General features: G+C 38.3%; 1 pseudogene; it reads right to left on the bottom strand.

The window, feature by feature from the left end:
- Window positions 1-10,379: 10,379 nt before the first annotated feature.
- Window positions 10,380-10,894, bottom strand: LOC101967849 (large ribosomal subunit protein uL13 pseudogene; annotated as a pseudogene).
- Between the last annotated feature and the right edge of the window lie 5,872 nt (window positions 10,895-16,766).

Here is a 16,766-nt window from a genome sequence, read left to right as displayed (position 1 = left end):
ATAATTCCCCAATTCAGACTCGACTATTATTATTTTCTCTAATTTTTTAATTCTAATTTGTTATATATGATAGCGGAATGCATTACAATTCATATTACATATTTAGAGCACGATTTTTCATATATCTGGTTGCATACAAAGTATCTTCACAGCATTCCTGTCTTCATATATGTACTTTGGGTAATGATGTCCATCTCATTACAACTGCATTTCTAACCCCATGCCCCCTCCCTTCCCCTCCGACTCCAGTGCCCTATCTAGAGTTCGTCTATTCTTCCTATGCTCCCTCTCCCTACCCAACTATGTATCAGCCTCCTTATATTAGAGAAAACATTCAGCATTTGGTTTTTGGGATTGGCTAACTTCACTTAGGATTATCTTCTCCAACTCCATCCATTTACTTGCAAATGCCATGATTTTATTCTCTTTTATTGCCGAGTAATATTCAATTGTGTATATGCCACTTTTTTTTTTTTATCCATTCTTGTACTGAAGGGCATCTATATTGGTTCCACACTTTAGCTATTGGGAATTGTGCTGCTATAAACACTGATGTGGCTGTGTTTCTGTAGTGGCTGTTTTGAAGTCCTTTGGGTATAGACTGAGAAGAGGAATAGCTAGATCAAATGGTGGTTCCATTCCCAGTTTTCCAAGGAATCTCCTTACTGCTTTCCATATTGGCTGCACCGTTTGCAGTCCCACCAGCAATGTATGAGTGTACCTTTTCCTCCACATCCTCATCAACACTTATTGTGGTTTGTATTCTTAATAGCTGCCATTCTGACTGGAGTGAGATGATATCTTAGGGTAGTTTTGATTTGCATTTCTCTAATTGCTAGATGATGAGCATTATTTCATATATTTGTTGATTGATTGTATATCCTCTTCTGAGAAGTATCTGTTCAGGTCCTTGGTCCAATTATTGATAGGGTTATTTGTTATTTTGGTGCTTAGCTTTTTGAGTTCTTTATGTACTCTAGAGATTAGTGCTCTGATGTGTGAGGGGTAAAAATTTGCTTCCAAGATGTAAGTTCTCTACCTCACAGATTGTTTCTTTTCTTTTTTAAATATATTTTTAATATTTATTTTTTAGTTGTAGTTGGACACAATACCTTATTTATTTTTCTGTGGTGCTGAGGATAGAATCTAGGGCCTCACATGTGCTAGGCGAGCACTCAACCCCAGCCCTGAGCTGAGCCACAACCCCAGCCCTCACAGATTGTTTCTTTGGCTGAGAAGAAACTTTTTAGTTTGAGTCCATCCCATTAATTGATTCTTGTTTTTAATTCTTGTGCTATAGGAGTCTTATTAAGGAATCTGGGGCCTAATACAACATGATGGAGATTAGGGCCTACTTTTTCTTTTATTAGACTCAGGGTTTCTGGTTTAATTCCCAGGTCCTTGATCCACTTTGAGTTGAGTTTTGTGCATGGTGAGAGATAGGGGTTTAGTTTCATTTTGTTGCATATGGAAAATTTCCAGTTTTCCCAGCACCATTTGATGAAGAGGCTATCTTTTCTCCAATGTATGTTTTTGGGGCCTTTGTCTAACATAAGATAATTGTAATTATGTGGATTAGTTTCAGTGTCCTCTATTCTATACCATTGGTCTACTAGTCTATTTTAGTGCCAGTACCATGCTGTTTTTGCTACTATTGCTCTGTAATATAGTTTAATATCTGGTATAGTGATGGCACCTACTTCACTCTTCTTGCTAAGGATTGCTTTAGCTCTTTTGGGTCTCTTATTTTTTCAGATGAATTACATGACTGCTTTTACTATTTCTATGAGGAATGCCATTGGGATTTTGATTGGAACTGCATTAAATCTGTATAGTGTTTTTGGAAGTATGATCATTTTGATAATATTAATTCTTCCTATCCAAGAGCAAGGTAGATATTTCCATCTTCTAAGGTCTTCTTTAATTTCTTTCTTTAGGGTTCTGTAGTTTTCATTGTATAGACCTTTCATCTCTTTCATTGATTCCCAAGCATTTTATTTTATTTTTTTGAGGCTATTGTAAATGGGGGTAGTTTTCCTCATTTCCCTTTCAGAGGATTTTTCACTGAAATATACAGAAATGCCTTTGATTTATGGGTGTTGATTTTATATCCTGATACTTTGCTGACTTCATTTTCTAGTTCTAGAAGTTTTCTGGTGGAGCTTTTTGGGTCTTCTAGGTATAGAATCATATCATCAACAAATAGTGCTAAGTTCTTTTTTTCCTATTCGTATTCTTTTAATTTCTTTTGTGTGTCTAATTGCTCTGGTCAGTGTTTCATGAACTATGTTAAATAGAAGTGGTTACAGAGGGCATCTCTGTCTTTTTCCAGTTTTTAGAGGGAATGCCTTCAATTTTTTTCCATTTAGAATGATGTTGGCCTGGGGCTTAGCAGAGATAGCTTTTATTATGTTGAGATATGTTCCTATTATCCCTAGTTTTTCTAGTGTTTTGAACATGAAGGGGTGCTGTATTTTGTCGAATGCTTTTTCTGCATCTATCGAGATGATTGTATGGTTCTTATCTTTAAATCTATTGATGTGATGGATTACATTTATTGATTTCTGTATGTTGAACCAACCTTGCATCCCTGGGATGAACTCCACTTGATTGTGGTGCACTATCTTTTTGATATATTTTTGTATTCAATTTTCCAGAATTTTATTGATAATTTTTGCATCTATGTTCATTAGAGATATTGGTCTGAAGTTTTCTTTCTTTGATGTGTCTTTGTTTGGTTTTAGAATCAGGGTGATATTGGCCTTATAGAATGAGTTTGGAAGTGCTCCCTCTTTTTCTATTTCCTGAAATAAATTGAAGAGTATTGGTATTAGTTCTTCTTTAAAGGTCTTGTAGAACTTGGCTGTGTATCCATCCGATCCCAGACTTTTCTTGGTTGGTAAGCTTTGATGGTGTCTTCTATTTTGTTGCTTGATATTGGTCTGTTTAAATTGTGTATATCATCCTGATTCAATTTGGGCAAATCATATGACTTAAAAAAATTGTCAATGCCTTCAATATTTTCTATTTTTTTGGAGTACAAGTTTTCATAATAAATTCTAATTATCTTCTGTATTTCTGTAGTGTCTTTTGTGATATTACCTTTTCCATCATGTATGATAATAATTTGAGTTTTCGCTCTCCTTCTTTTCATTAGTGTAGCTATGGATCTGTCAATTTTAGTTATTTTTTCAAAGAACCAGCTTTTTTTGGTCAATTTTTTCAATTATTTCTTTTGTTTTGATTTTATTGATTTCAGCTCTAATTTTAATTATTTCCTATCTTCTATTGCTTTTGGAGTTGATTTGTTCCTTTTTTCCTAGGGCTTTGAGATGTAATGTTAGGTCATTTATTCATTGACTTTTTCTTTTTTTTTAAGGAATGAACTCCATGCAATGAACTTTCCTCTGCTTTCATAGTGTCTCAGAGATTTCAATATGTTATGTCAGTGTTCTCATTTACCTTTAAGAATTTTTAATCTCCTCCTTGATATCTTTTGCAAAGCATTGTTCATTCAGTAGCATATTATTTGGTCTCCAGGTGTTGGAATAATTTTTATTTTATCATTGATTTCTAATTTCAACCCATTATGATCTGATAAAATGCATAGTAGTATCTCTAGTTTTTTGTATTTGCTAAGAGTTTTCTTGTGGCATACTATATGTTCTATTTTAGAGAAGGATCCATATACTGCTGAGAAGAAAGTGTATTCACTTGTTGAAGGATGAAATATTCTATATATGTCAGTTAAGTCTAAGTTATTGATTTTATTATTGAGTTCTATAGTTTCTTTGTTCAGCTTCTGTTTGGAAGATCTATCCAGTGGTGAAATAGGTGTCTTAGTCACCCAGAATTATTGTGTTGTGGTCTGTTTGACTCTTGAACTTGAGAAGAATTTGATGAAAATAGATGCTCTATTGTTTGGGGCATATGTATTTATAGTTGTTATGTCTTGTTGGTGTATGGTTCTCTTGAGCAGTATGCAATGTCCTTCTTTATGTCTTTTGATTAACTTTAGCTTGAAATCTACTTTATTTGATATGAGGATAGGGACCTCTACTTGCTTCTGCAGTCCATGTGAGTGGTATGATTTTTCCCAACCTTTCACCTTCAGCCTGTGTATGTCTTTTCCTATCAGATGAGTCTCCTGTTGGCCGCATATTGTTGGGTCTTTTTGTTTTAATACAATCTGCTAGCCTATGTGTTTTGGTTGGTGATTTTAGGCCATTAACTTTCAGGGTTGTTATTGAGATATGACTTGTATTCCCAGCCATTTTTGTTTATTTTTGTTATTTAACTTGACTTGGTTTCTCCTTTGATTAGTTTTTTCTTTAATGTAATACCTCCCTCTTCTAATTTTTTAAAAATATTTTTTTTAGTTGCTGGGTGAATTTTTAAATTTTATTTATTTTTTGGTATGTGTTGCTGAGAATCAAACCCAGTGCCTCACACATGCTAGGCAAATGCTGTACCACTGAGCCACAATCCCAGGCCCTCTATTCTTATTTTTGTTGTTGTTTTTTGTTTCCTCTTCATGGAATATTTTGCCAAGGATGTTTGTAGTGCTGGTTGTAAATTCTTTTAACTTTAGTTTGTCATGAAAGGTTTTTATTTTATCATCAAATCTAAAGCTTAATCTTGCTGGATACAAGATTCTTGGTTGGCATCCATTTTCTTTCAGAGCTTGATATATATGTTATTCCAGGATCTTCTAGCTTTCAGGGTCTGGGTTGAAAAATCTGCAGTTATCCTAATTGATTTCTCCCTATATTTAATCTGATTCCTTTCTCTTGTGGATTTTAATATTTGTTTGGTTTTGAAATCAGGGTGATATTGGTCTCATAGAATGAGTTTGGAAGTGCTCCCTCTTTTTCTATTTCCTGAAATATTCTGTATGTTAGACATTTTCATTATAGTGTGCTTTGGTATGGATCTGTTGTGATTTTGTGCATTTGACATCCTGTATGCTTCTTGAATTTGGTTTTCCAATTCGTTTTTCATGTTTGGAAAGTTTTCTGATATTATTTCATTGAAAAGATTGTTCATTCCTTTGGTTTGGACCTCTGTGCCTTACTCTATCCCAATAACTCTTAAATTTGATCTTTTTATGCTATCCCATATTTCTTGAATGTTATGCTCATTTTTTTTTTTTTTTTACCATTTTCACTGTGTGGTCTACATTCTTTTTAAGATTATATATTTTGTCTTCGTTGCTCTGAGGTCCTGTCTTTCAAGTGGTCTACTCTGTTGGTGATGCTTTAAATTGAATTTTTAATTTGATTTATTGTTCTTTCATTTCAAGCATTTCTGTTTGGGTATTTTTTAGAACATCTATCTCCCTATTGAAGTAATATTTTGCTTCCTGTATTTGTTTATGTAACTCTTTATTGAAATGATCTTTTGCTAACTGTATTTGCTCTTTTATATCATCCTTTAATTTACAGAACATTTTAATCATCCTGAACTCCTTCTCTGTAATTTCTTCTGCTGTGCTAGCCATGAATTCTAATAATGTTGTATCTTTATTTGTTTGGGGCACTTTCTTCCCTTGTCTTTTCATGTTGTTTATGTGTCTTCCCTTCTAGCACTGTGGGTCTGAGGCATTATCGTTTTTTACCTATAGGCTTATGGTGCTCCTGTAGGGTTCCAATATCTTTCCTTTGTGGGGAAGGACAATGTTAACAGATTCCAATATAAATAATATACCACCTATAAACAATATATTGCTGTTAAGACATTTACAGTTTGTTCACAATGTACAGGAATGTTTAATTCTATTACTATCTATAACATTATCACTATGTTTGTAAAGGATTTACAGTTTTTGATGGTGGAACTGGGAGTGAGGTGTAGGATGATATTCTGAGGAGTCAGGATGTGAGGATATAGCGTTAGCATATCTTAGGAAGCGTGAAAGACAAATCTAATGAAAAGGGTTAGTAGCAGGAGAATAAATAGGAAGTAATTTTGGGTAGACAAGTATGTGGGAAGACAGGATAGTACATAAAACAAACACACAAATGTATTAAGAAAAATAAAGGATGTTAAAATAGTAAAAATTAGAGGAAAAAATAAAAAAAGGCATATACAACACAACTTTAATTCACTATTCAGACATCCCAGTCCTCATAATCATAATTCATGCAATGTACTTGGTTTCACATATGTTGGGGATGTGAGGGTGGGAGAATAGAGGGGTAGAAGAAAAAGAGAAAAAATCAAAGGAAGAAACCAGGATTGTTAATTGTTTGTGTTGGAGATCAGTATCTTTCCTGCTTCCCTTATCATCCAACAGATGGGGTTGTCTGTTGTTAGCTGATATCTCCGCCTTCAGGATGATGAAGGTAACCAGGGTGGGAAGGCTGGTCCTGGTGCAGGGCACCTGGAAGTGAAGTGTGGCACCTGCCAGTCCCTGAAGGGATTCAGCACCTAAAGTGTCTCTTTTTGGGTCTGCTTGTATGACTTGAGTGCCTGGTCCTATCTCCCTGTCCTGCCTGAAGATTTCCCAGTTCCTGGTTTCTCTGTTAGTCTTCAAACCTTTGTACCCTCTCCTTCTAGAGACCTCTGTCACTGGGGTATCATAGGCAGCGCCCTGGTCACACTGCGCATCCATCCCACTGAGTGCTGTTTTGTATTGCAGTTACTGTGCTGGGTTACCAGCTGCTGGGGAGAGGGGAAACATGATACTTGGCCAGTTAGAATTCCATTCTGGGAGCTGCCCCCAGCAAAGATGATGAGGAAGGTCAGAGTCAACTATTATTAACATTTAGATGTACATGCACTGATTAAAAAGGAAAAGAAGAATCATCCAGGGTTAAAGTATATTTATTCTTCTCTAGCTTGATTTTCTTCCTCAAAAAAAATAGATTAGAAATGTCATTATATTAATACAGATAGATCAGCATAATTATTTATCAGCATAACTATTTATTTAATAGTCACATGCTAATTTAAGGCAGATTACCAAAAATTCTAATTAATCAGTCATTTCCATCTGTTGCCATTTATAAATTATAAGGTGATTTAAAAAAATGTGGACATACATCTTTGTGCACATGATTAAGCTTTTCTTAGAAATCAGGTCATTGGGCCAACACAACAAGAGCCAGCAGTCTAAGCCAGGCTCTGGTCCAGATTCCTCCTGAACATAACTGATTGAATCTCACAGCAATCCTTTGAGGTGGGGCCACTTGACTTGCATTTTACTGTATAGGAATGAGGACCCACAGCTGTTAAGAAACTTGCTTTGAGGTCTGCCTCTCATGAGTGGTGCCACTGGGAATTGACTGGGAAACAGCCCTGGAGCTCTGGCCTGCAGCTCCCTTGTACTTTCTTACACACTACCGAGTACTCTCCAGGAAACTTGAGCCAGTTTCATGTTCTCACTGCCTCAGGGAGATCATTTTTGCCTTCTCTTGTCACTATGTTTGACAATGTGATACATGAAAAGAATAAGTCTTGTTTTTTAAAAAAACTTAGTTTTTTAAAAAAGATTTCTTATAAAATGGGGTTCTCTTTCATTCTTTTTCACATCGATCATTTCTGTTTTTTCTTTTATGAATTGCCCGATCATATTTCTAACCCCACCTTTTTTAGTTGATGTAGTTAACTTGAGAGAGAGAGAGAGAGAGAGAGAGAGAGAGAGAGAGAGAATTTTTTAATATTTATATTTTAGTTTTTCAGCAGACACAACATCTTTGTTTGTATATGGTGCTGAGGATCAAACCTGGGCAGAACACACGCTAGGCGAGCACGCTACCGCTTGAGCCACATCCCCAGCCCTGATGTAGTTGACTTTTCTTTGTTGCTGTTTTCTTCATCTTTTTATTATGGAAAATATCAAGTATATATAAAAATAGAATTATATAATGACCTTGCTGTCCATATTACTCAGCTTCAACAAATGTCAACAAATGTAGGGAGTCTTGTTTCCTGTATGTCTCTCACCAACTTCCTCCCAAATAATCATATCATTTATATCAATAAACATTTCTTTATTTATCTATGAAAGATTCTCCCTTTACACAAACACTATACACCATGACCTTACAACAAAAAATCAATACAAATATCATCAAATATTCAGCATCCTTGATTTCTCTATTTTTCTATACATTTCATAATAAGTATTCCTTTCCCATTTTCCTCTTTCCCTTCCTACCTCTCCTTTCCTCCCTTTACACTGAAAGGAAAGTTACCACGACACTAGGAGTGACCAAGAGATTTTTATTGCGGCAGTGTCTGATTAATAGGGAAGGAGGAGAAGAGAGAGAGAGAGAGGAAGAGAGGGGGGGGAGAGAGAGAGAGAGAGAGAGAAGGAGGAGGGAGGGAGGGAGGGGAAAGGGGGGAGAGCAAAGCACAAGACAGAGAGAGAGAAGAAAGAGAGAGAGGGAGAGGGAGAGAGTGAAAGTGAGAGAAGAAAGAGAGAGCAAGAGAGGGACACCTGACAGGAGAGGGTTTTTATAGCCAAAATCGAATGAAGTCTTTGGGTCTGCAAGCTGCCTTGTTGGCATACAGTCATTGGATCACACAGTAGTTGCTAAGGGTGTCATCTTCTGCCTTCAGGCAGATGGGGTAGGGGTCAGATGTGGTTTTATGTTGCACCAGACAGGTGGGGGTCGAGTGTTCGACCTTGAGTTGGGTTGAGTGGTGTCGAGTGTTCAACTTTGAGTGGGGTTGAGTGGGATTGATGGTAAGGAACCAGACAGGTGAGGGTGAGGGTCGAGCGTTCAGCCCACTCTGCAGCTAACATTTGTTCAGCCTGCTCTGCAACTAACATACACTTTGTGTTATATTTGTTGTTGCCAAAGAAGTCAGATTGTTTGTCTTGTAGAATTACCCTTCATCTGAATTTTGCTGATTGATTACTGTGGTGGGGTTTAGTGTAGTCCTCTTTCCCCTGAACTATCTGTAAATTTGTTGTTATATCTAAATATTTCATCAGATTCAGCTTTTTTTCAAGACTCTTCACAGGTGGTTGGTGTACCCTTTCATGAGGAGACATAGAAGAGTTCACTTATGCTGTTGATGATAACATTGATGATTGACATTGATGATAATTATTTAAATCCATCTGTAGATTATGTATCTCTAAACTTTTGGTTTTCTAATTCTTTTGACATTTGCTTTCTGGGAAGCTACAGTTCATATAGGACAGGCAGTTCAGGGCTTGATTCTTTTTCCTTTTGAATAATGAGTTGGTTTCCTAGACTCCTGTATAGGTACTGCATGACCTCATCATATATTTAAATATATTTGACTTGTTTAAGTCCACTATTGCTGTTACCTTTGCTGATGATGAAATTATCCTGTCTTTGGCCAGTGGGAGTTGGATCCAGGAATCAACTTGGGGAACCAACTCTCAAGTTGGTTCCCAGATCTTTCTGACCTTAGAAATGTATGAGAGGATCTTCCAGGTTCCTCTCATACATTTCTTGCCCAGATGTAAAATTAGTGATTTATATAAGGGATCCTGGTTTCTTTTAGAAGAAATTTATAGACACAACCCAGGTGCTAAGGGTGCCCACTGCTACTGGACATATCATTGTTTCTAAGTCTTTCTAGTGCAGAGAGATAAGAAATACCATGATTGAAAAATACATTATGAATTCATACAGTATGCATTTGCAGTGTCTGTTTAATTTCATTACTATAAGATTTTTACTTTATCTCATTGATTTAACATTTGTATCTCTTTTCTTCCACACCAAAAGTTCTGGCTCTAAACATTACAGACACAGGCAGAATAGCTAAATCACAACATTATTGCCGACAATATGAATACTGAAAACAACTTAAAATTTATTAAAAATCTTTGAAGTTCTTCTTGTCCTTAGAACTTATCCCACTAAGGCTGCCCAGTTAAATTGCTGCATTTTAATGTCAATTGGTATAGTCCCTCTCTGTGGTGTTTCTGCTGAATGTCTTATTTAATTCTTGACTTTTAGAGCTTGCATTGTTATTAGTTTGTCTCATTGCTTTTAAGAGTTCTTTTTTTTCTTCAAAAATAATTTGTTTTTGATCACAAAACAGAGGGAAGGAGCAAGGGCAATAGTATACTCCCTTGATCACATCTTCCAGTTTTTGCACCTCTAAAACTTGTCCCATTCAGCAGGTGCTCTCCCATTTTGTTAGCTACAGAGTAAAGGATGGCCACGTGGGAAGACAGATGAACACTCCTGCAGTCAGGCCAGCCTCCCCCACCCCTTAGTGTTCCAGGTCATTTTTTTTTTTTTGAATACTGCAAGTAACTGGTGGTTCTATCAATTTTCTAAAACTCATGAATCAGCAAGACGTACATTCTGACCGTACAAATCTTAGAAACCTCACAGAAAGACCTTCTGAAACAGGAGCAAGAGACTAAGGCTAGGTCCTTTTTTTTTTTTTTTTTTTTTGTAATGGATCTTGGCTTTCTCCTTTCTCTTCTTCTCCAGGGTGGTTGTCAACCTCAGGAGACAGGCCTACACTTTCCTGTAGGCTTCAGACGCACAACCGTGAGGCAGCCGGAACCACTATCAGCTCCTTCCGCTCATAGGCATAGGCCGTTGGAATCCCATCAAACACCTCGAGGATGCCCACAGCAGCCTGGAGTGGCTCAGTCTGTCTAGCGAGGCAGCGGCCCCGCCTAGTCCGCCGGAAGTGAGGGGGGAGGCCGGAAGTGAGACTGGGGGCCCCGGAAGTGGCTTGGGTCCTGGAATGGGTTGGTTTCCGTTTGTTTGAGGAGGAAGGGCAGGTACTTCAACTTGTTTCTGTAGAAATTTCCAGAAATGTTGATTCCCTCGTGGCCCACCACTACCACCTGGCGGTTCAGCAGTACCTGTTTAACCACAATGGCCACCAGGCAGCCTAGGAGAAGGCCTCGGTCATCCAGCACCAGAACCTGCCCCTCCGCCATCTTTGGCAGCCTCCTCAAGAGTTCTTTGTGTATTGAAAATATTGATCCTTTGCCATGTATGTTACGTTTCTCCTTTTTTATTTGGTTAAGTGTTAATTTTGTTCACGGGGTTCTTTGCTGTAGAGGGATCCAATTAACCAGTTTTACTTTATAATTTATGCTTTTGATGTCATTCATTTTTTCCCCCTCTTTACTGTTTTTTTTTTTTTTTTTTAAATTTTTATTGAGACAGTCAGTGGAGCAGGTAAAGGAGAATGAAAGGAAGCCCCGGACAGGAAAAAGCAAAAGACAGTGGAAAGAATCTGTCATATTGATTTCTGCTTCTGGTACCTCTATTTCAAGATTTATATACATTCTTCTATATTCTATTTTCCTAGTTAAAAAGTTTTTAAAAATTGAATGTTTAACATATCTGGATTTTTTTGGGGGGTGGATGTTGACTATGAATTAGGGATCTATTTTATTTTTACAGTTAGCAGTATCTCAACTGCATGTAACAATTTATCCTCTGTTTACTTTAAAGATATATCTACTTTCTCAAATATAAGTTATATTGATTAGTATGTTTCCATACTTTCTATTTATTCCATTAATCTGACTATTTTGACCCAAGTATTGCATTTTTTTAGGTTTCTCATTTTTTATTGTAACAAAATATATGAACATAAAATTTACTGTTTTCATCATTTTAAAGTCTACAGTTCTAGATGTTCTCATCACTATTAAATAATGAACACCATCCTTATAGAGGCATTTTTACAAAAACTATCCCAAATGGAAAACTGTGTACCTGTTAAACAAGAATAGCCCATTCCCTACTGTCCTCAGGCTTTGGTAACCAGGCTTCTACTTTTTAACGCTGTGAATTTAAGTATTCTGAGTACTTCTAAATGTCTTTGTGTGACCGGTTTAAGATTTAACATAACATTCTCAAGGTTCATGCTTGTTGTAGTATGTGTCAGAATTCCCTTCCTTGTTAAGGCTGAGTAATATTCCTTTGTATGAGTATGTCACATTTTCTTCATCCATTTATCTGTCATGTATGCTTGGGTTGCTTTCAAGTCTTGGCTATTGTGAATAGGCTGCTGTAAACATAGGTATGTGAATATCTCTTTGATATTCTATTTTTAATTATTTGAGTTATATAACCAGAATTGGAACTGATGGATCTTATGGCAATTCTGTTTTTTGTTTTCTAAGGAAACCATATTGTTTTCCATAGTAGCTGTACAGTTTTGCATTCTCACCAACAGTGCACAATGGTACCTGCTTCTACATCCTGGCAGACATATACCTGATAAATTAACACTACATGTTTTAGTCAGCTTTGCATCACTCTGACTAAAATACCTGACAAGAACAACTTAGAGGGAAAAGTTTATTTTAGCTCATGGTTTCAGAGGTTCAGTTCATGGTCAGCTGACTCCATAGCTCTGAGGTAGAGAGAGCATCATGCTGGGAGGGTGTGGTAGAAGAAAGCAGCTGAGGACAAGGTAAAGGGGAAGGAGGGAAAGGGAGAGGGAGAGAGAGAGAGAGAAAGAGAAAGAGCGAGCTCGCGAGAGCAAGCATGTGCAAGGGCGATTGATAGCTCTACTGAACAGGTACAAAATATGAGCCCCAAAGGCACACCTCCAATGATTTACTTTCTCCAGTCACACCACACCTACCTACAGTTAGTTACCACCCAGCTAATCCATCAGTGGATTAATCCATTGATTAAGTTGTAGCTCTCATAATCTAATCATTCAGTCTCTGAACCTTCTTGCATTGTCTCACACATGAGCTTTTGGGGGATACCTCAGATATAAACCATAACATTGGGATTTGTTCAGCCTTCAGTTTCAGCAGCACTTTCTTTGCATTAAATGAGCACAATAACCACGTAAAGGAAGTGCTTTGGTCCTCTGACAAAGGTGATAGTTTAGCTTAAAAGCTTTTACAACTTCAGTTTTATTTTGTGCAGGACCAGCGGACAGGTGCCTTCCACATGGTGGCAGTGTGGGCCACAAAGCTACATGAGTGCTTTTTAATGACACATGGACTTCACAGCAAGAGATGCTGGGTTTTACCAGCCTACATCACCACCTTCATTGGGCAGGATGGGAAGGATGTGGCAAACTGTCTTATTCAGCCAGGCAACTCTACTGCAATTAACAAAACAAAACACAACTCCCAAACCTTTAAAGATAGGGAACAGAACAGACAGTGTGGTTTTCCTGTTCACCTTGTGTTGCCAAAGCTTAGCTGAGGTCATTGCACAGATAAAGCAACCAACATATGTCAGGGCTGCAGGATAGCACTTGCCCAGTGTACATGAGGCTCTAGGTTCAATCCCTAGCACCACATAATAGACTCACAAAAACCAAAAACAAGCCCTGATGGGTTTTTCAACCCGTACCTGCATTCGAGGAGCCTCACTGTTGGGGCTTTTCTCTGGCCTGGAACTATCAAACATACATGGAATTCTACACTGAAAAATCCTTCTGATGCTATTGTTTCCTTAGTTGTGTACCATTCCATTTTATTTATAGCTCTGTCTAATTAATTTTTTCTCTACCTGCTGTGTCCCTTTGTTCATTCCAACAATTTCTTAGACTATATTCAGTCCTAACTGAAATTTTAATTTTGGCTGCTATGTTCTTAAGCTGTCTTTGAACTAACCACCTACTCCTCAGCTTCCAAGTATATGCACATGTCACTGTCTCCATTATCTCTGCTTTTACTTTTGCCAGTGCCACTTCTACTGTCAACAGCATTATCATCTCCACCTCTATCATTATCACCTCTACCACACCATTACCACTTCTACAACCAGCACCACTACTGCCTCCACCTCCACCTCTACCACCTTCATTACCACCACCACCACCACCACCAGCATTGCTACCTTCATCACCACCTCCTATAAGACCCCACCCTTTAAAGGTCCATCACCTTGACACTGCCACATTGAGGACCAGTCCTCTAACACATAGACCCTTGGGGGACAAATCTAGTCCAAATCATAGTAACAAGCATTACCACCACCTCCACAAACATCACTGCTGTATATATATCCAAATAATCTGAGGATTGCCACCACATGGGAAAGCAGTTCCCACTGTTGAGTGAGAGGAAAAGACCTGAGGAAGTTCATCAGTTTTATGATCACGTCTTATGACCTTGGGAAAGTCAGGGAAACTTTTGTTTTCACCTCTATGAGGTGAGGAGGTTGGCAAAGAGGGTCCCCTAGACTTACAATACTCTATAACTCCATGAATGCTGCAGGCTTTAGAAATTCACTTTTACTTTTAAAAAGGTTAGTCAATTTACTAATTATAACCTGAAAGTCCTTTTGATATTTAAAAAAGTCTCTTGCTTTTTCTTTGTTCTTTGAAAGTTTAGAGCTGCCTCATTTCATAATGCCTGAAGCCTGTATTTATAATCAGAATCTATTTCATGGTTCTGAGCTGTTTTCACATAATTGTCTTTTTTTTTCCTTTTTGCTTTAGAATTAGTTCTTTTGTGGTTAATGTACAGCAGAAACAAATGATTTTTGAAAAAGCCCTTTAGGAATTATGGAGTTCACAGCTGTATCATTAGGATCCACGTGGTTCTATGACAGAACTGTGTCTCAGAAGGGGAAGCAGTCCCATTCTGGGGAGACAGAAAGAAGCGACTGGAGTCAGAGGCAGGGGCTGTGTGGCAGATCCATAGTGATGTAGATGATGGCTTGAAGGTGGCCTGATGGGAGCCAGAAAATGGTAGTCTGAATCCTAGAGAGGAGATGGGTGAAGTATATCTAGTGAAGTCATCAGGGGCAGCAGGTCCCAGAGCACAGAACAGATGAAAGCAGAGGCCACAGGTGATAGTCATGTTTATATCTGAGATACTCTGGGAGAAAACAGGCCTTACCAATGACTCACAGCTCAGTAGATATAGGGACACTTGGCTTTCACATGTAATGCAGGTTATATCACTGCTCAGAGAATATAGGTGAGACCACTCTCTAAGGACTGCTGGTCCTCTGTGGCATGGAGCCTGGGAGGGGTTGGGAGATTGCCCTGGGTGCTAGCAGTGGAGGACCATGGGGTAGTGGAGAACTGGTACCATTGGATGTTGTAGGCCTGAGGCAGCATGGTGAACAGGATGTGGAGGAGTGAGATTTGACACATGGGCCCACACACACATGGTTTTGGGCCTTTGGTAGCTGGGTCCCTGAATTTATTCTGTGAAAAATGTGTGTTGCCCTAAATTAGCATTTTAGCACCATTTTAGGGACCACACCCTGGGATCAACAACCCAGGATGCCATCCTGCTAAGCCTTTCTCCTTTCCATGTTTCTCAAGTCAGTAGGGAGTGGTGCTTCCATAGGGTTCCTCCAGAAGCCCTCTAGAAACTGAAACAGACCGAATTTGTACCCTTCCTCTCCACGAATTAGGAACATATTCTTTCTGTTGAAAAAGGAAGCTGATTGTGGGGGGGGGAATCACATAAGTCACTTGTCAGAGCAATCTAGTTGCTTCTCCCCAGTTTGATCAAATTGCATACAGTTCACTATTCAATTTTCCATCTTATTTGGCTGGTCAAATTCAGCTAGCTGGCATCCAGGGAGGCTCCCTGGGATAGGCTGCTGGTAAGAAAACCAAGGTACATCTTCCTGGGGTATTGATTTTCATTTTAGCCACTGTGAGGACAAAAGTTTTAACTGGTAAAATACCTTTAAAGATTGCCAAAAAACCCCCAAAACACAACATAGAGCTATATTGTGGAGCAGAAGGTAATATGTACAGGGAATTCATAATTAGCATTGTCCACTGTGGTCTGTGACCGGTAGGCCTCTTGAGAACACAAGCTGAGTTATCTGTGTTATTATTAGTGTGGAGCTATATTCATGCACTGTAACTTTGATAAGGAACAGATACAAGCAGTGGAAACCTGAGGTTAAGGGAATAACTCTATAAACTGGGCCCATTGTGCTGAACCCCCACAGACTTTCTCTTTTAAAAAGCAGTGTACGTATAGCCCTGCCTGGCTTAAGTCAACAGGATATATTACATTCCTTAGTAAACTACCTGTTATCTGCAGAAGAAATTCGGGCTCAAATGCTTGTAAAAAAAGAACATGAGTTATGCCGAGGGAGAAGATTCTTGTGACCTTTACACAGACCATATTCCAGAACTTGGGTAGAAAGGATAATTTCTCCTACCACAAAATCTATTCTAATTGGAACCAGTTGAAATAGCTAAAATGACCTAGAGTTGTCATGTGCAGTGGGGACTTGAGAATCTGATGTCATCCTGTTGTCAATCAAAAGTCAAGAGGTAGAATTGGATGGAACTCTATGGAAATTTTCCTGAGACCCACAATAAAACTGGAGGGGTAGGCTGTCCCTCTCTTCTCTGAGAGAGCCCACTTTTTCCTTTGAGAGCATCCCTATTCTTCTTTTCTATCCCTTCTGATAAACGCATTCCTGTTATTCTGAGTGACATGTCTGATATCTTTCTGGCACAATTTCAAGTATCTAGGTTTAAAGAGGGGTTCTCCATGTTGCCTCAGTTTTGCATCATGTAACAACTTCAGCACTTAAAATTGTTGAAGTTAGTGGTTGTCAACCATTTCCACTATTCTCATTTTTTTTAGAGAGAGAGAGAGAGAGAGAGAGAGAGAGAGAGAGAGAGAGAGAATTTTTTAATATTTATTTTTCAGTTTTCGGTGGACACAACATCTTTATTTTATTTTTATGTGGTGCTGAGGATCGAACTCAGAGATCCCACGCATGCCAGGTGAGCACGTTACCGCTTGAGCCACATCCCCAGCCCTCCACTATTCTCATTTTTAAGGGATCTTTTCTTGAAAAAGTTCTGGAATTGCTGCCAGCCTAGGATGCCCC

The sequence above is a fragment of the Ictidomys tridecemlineatus genome, chromosome 3 (genome assembly GCF_052094955.1).
Source record: "Ictidomys tridecemlineatus isolate mIctTri1 chromosome 3, mIctTri1.hap1, whole genome shotgun sequence".
NCBI classification, from domain to species: Eukaryota; Metazoa; Chordata; class Mammalia; order Rodentia; family Sciuridae; genus Ictidomys; species Ictidomys tridecemlineatus.
Note: the sequence above shows the minus strand (reverse complement) of the source record. Positions and strands in the feature narration are given on the sequence as shown.